This window comes from Prunus avium, chromosome 1 (genome assembly GCF_965620075.1).
Source record: "Prunus avium chromosome 1, drPruAviu1.hap1.1, whole genome shotgun sequence".
Lineage (NCBI taxonomy): Eukaryota > Viridiplantae > Streptophyta > Magnoliopsida > Rosales > Rosaceae > Prunus > Prunus avium.
In genome coordinates, this window is record NC_142284.1 from 31,425,149 (window position 1) to 31,428,624 (window position 3,476).

The window sequence follows — 3,476 nt, forward strand, 5'->3', positions numbered from 1 at the left end:
GCAGCAAAAGAAGTATGGGATGGGATTGATTCCAACCACACTAACATAGACAAGATGAAGTGGGAGTTATGGGTTGTATTAAATGAGGAATGGTGGTGTTGGATTTCATCATGATGTTCCTCCCTCTTAGCCCTATAAATAGAGGAGTCTTCAAGCTACAAAATTCACTTCAGCCATCCTCCACACTTCCATCATCCAGAAATCATCCTCATACATTCCCACAACCCCAAACACTCAAGCAATCAACCCAATACTCTAAACTGCCCCAAAATCACCAAAACAGCTCCAGAAAACCTCCCTTCCATTTCCCTACGAATTTCCTCTTTCTCAGCCATCACCACTCACTCAAGCTCATCTCAAATCACCTCCATATCCTTCATACATCCTTCTAGACGTGGAGAAGCTCTTGGAGAAGCATTGGACACTACAAGAACTTCATAAAAGGGTTTTTCTACTCTTATGGCATTCATTATGTTTTCCCATTTCTATTTTAGTTTCTTTTCCATTATGAGTAGCTAAATCCATAACTAGGGCTTCGATGTAACCTAACATGAATATTCTGGGTTTATAAGTTTGGAGTTTCAAGTTTGATTCATGATTCATGTTCTTATTCATTATGCTTATAAGTTAACATGCTTGTTTGAATGATTGATCACCATTAGAACTTGTTTGTTAACTATCTTGGTTTGAATTAAGAGTAGACACCATGCTTTAATTCGAATTGAACTATGAATAGGAAGAGTATGTATGGACATTCGACAACAGGGATTAGATACATGCTTGGTTGTTTAAATTGTTCTTCTATGCTTAATGGGTTCCTAATGCTTAATTTTAGGTTAGACAACAAATGATCAAATTAGGGAATTAGGAACACAAGGTTAGGACCAAACACCATGGCCTAATCATACTTTAGCTAGAATCAATCTTTGAATCTGAATTAAACTTGTTACTTGACTCCATATAACCCAGAATTGAATTGTTATGGTGATTCGAATGCCCTAGTCTCCAAATCTGTTTTCCAACTCTTAAAACCACTCTTTGTTACACTTGTTTATTTGCTTTCATTTGCAATTTCAGTTTGCTCACTTCCTTTCACAATCACAATCACTCTCACTTTAATTTCTGTTTTAGACTTAACTTCCTAACTTCTTGAATTCGGTAATCTACGTACATAACTAATTTGAACTTCTCAGTCTTCGTGGGTACGACCTCGTACTTGTCTTGCTATATTACTAATTGCCCCGTACAATTGCGAGTTAACATAATAATTAACAACAAATTTTGGCGCCGTTGCCGGGGACTGAACGAAAGTTCTTCCCTGGTTATGTGCCCAAGGTTACCGTATTCTTTTTAGTGTTTCTAATTAATCTAATTTTCTGTTTCAGGTAGTTTATGTCTAAAAGACCGTTCCTTGAACAAGTGAGGTCTTCGTTCCAACGCTCCAGATCTTTGAACGCAGGACCATCGTTGCAACCCAACCGGGTGATCTCTGAAGTTCATAATCGTCTAGAAAGAGAGTTGTCAACTGCAAAAGAGCAAGCTCTTGCCACATTTACAAGTATTGCTCTCCACACTGAACTTCCTGGTTCTTCACCTTCAAATTCGGAAGCAAGTTCAGACCAAGAAGAAGAAGAAGAGATGGCTGCCAATGAGTTCATGGGAGAACTTGATATCCCAACAATTCCAGCATCTCCTTCAAGCATTTTGCTGCCCACTGTAGCTCGAAATTATGAGCTTAAATCTTCTCATCTTAATATGCTGCCTTTCTTTTATGGTTTACCTAATGAAGATCCATTAACTCATATAAAGGATATTTTTAATGTTGTGAGTTCTTTTCCCTTGACAGGTGTGACAGAAGATCAACTTCGAATGAGAGTGTTTCCATACACTTTGAAGGATAAGGCGAAATATTGGTTGAATTCTTTGAAGCCTGGTTCACTCACTACATGGGCTGCCATTCAAAAGAAGTTCTTGGAGAAATACTTCTCCACGCAAAAGACCGACATGCTTAGGGATAAGATCTTGTTATTTGCACAGCAAGATGATGAATCGTTTTGTGAAGCATGGGAGAGATTCAATGGGCTGCTCAACCAATGTCCTCAACATGGGATTCCATTGAAGCTTCAAATGCCGTTGAACTTGAATTGTCCAATTTGGAACACCTATTGATTTCGGATCAAGCCCAAAACTTGGGCAACATCATAATATGGTGGGAGGAGTCATTTGGTTAGTTTTGAGTGAAATCCAATCGCTAGAAGTATGGAATACACCAACCACTCCAATTTGAAACGAACTGCCGATGAACTTGAATTGTCCAATTTCTCACACCTATTGAGTTCGGATCGAGCCCCAAACTTGGGCAACATCATAATATGGTGGGTGGAGTCATTTGGTGAGTTTTGAGTGAAATCCAATCGCTGGAAGTATGGAATACACCAACCAGTCCAATTAGGAACGAACTGCCGTTGAACTTGAATTGTCCAATTTCTAACACCTATTGATTTCGGATCGAACCCCAAACTTGTGCAACATCATAATATGGTGGGTGGAGTCATTTGGTGAGTTTGGAGTGAAATCCAATCGCTAGAAGTATGGAATACACCAACCACTCCAATTAGGAACGAACTGCCGTTGAACTTGAATTGTCCAATTTCTCACACCTATTGATTTCCGATCGAGCCCCAAACTTGGGCAACATCATAATATGGTGGGAGGAGTCATTTGGTGAGTTTTGAGTGAAATCCAATCGCTAGAAGTATGGAATACACCAACCACTCCAATTAGGAACGAACTGCCGTTGAACTTGAATTGTCCAATTTCTCACACCTATTGATTTCGGATCGAGGCCAAAACAAGGGCAACATCATAATATGGTGGGAGGAGTCATTTGGTGAGTTTTGAGTGAAATCCAATCGCTAGAAGTATGGAATACACCGACCACTCCAATTTGGAACGAACTGCCGTTGAACTGGAATTGTCCAATTTGGAACACCTATTAATTTCGGATCGAGCCAAAACTTGGGCAACATCGTAATTTGGTGGGAGGAGTCATTTGGTGAGTTTTGAATGAAATCCAATCGCTAGAAGTATGGAATACACCAACCACTCCAATTAGAAACGAACTGCCGTTGAACTTGAATTGTCCAATTTCTCACACCTATTGATTTCGGATCGGTCCCCAAACTTGGGCAACATCATAATATGGTGGGAGTAGTCATTTGGTGAGTTTTGAGTGAAATCCAATCGCTAGAAGTATGGAATACACCAACCACTCCAATTAGGAACGAACTGCCGTGGAACTCGAATTGTCCAATTTCGAACACCTATTGATTTCGGATCAAGCCCAAAACTTGGGCAACATCATAATATGGTGGGAGGAGTCATTTGGTGAGTTTTGAGTGAAATCCAATCCCTAGAAGTATGAAAGACACCAACCACTCGAATTAGGAAAGAACTGCCGTTGAACTTGAATTGTC

General features: G+C 39.8%; 1 non-coding gene across 1 annotated transcript; it reads right to left on the reverse strand.

Moving 5' to 3' along the window:
* Positions 1-2,004: 2,004 nt before the first annotated feature.
* Positions 2,005-2,111, reverse strand: LOC148297692 (small nucleolar RNA R71). Its single transcript, XR_015833242.1, has one exon. It is a non-coding gene; the product is annotated as a small nucleolar RNA R71 (small nucleolar RNA).
* Between the last annotated feature and the right edge of the window lie 1,365 nt (positions 2,112-3,476).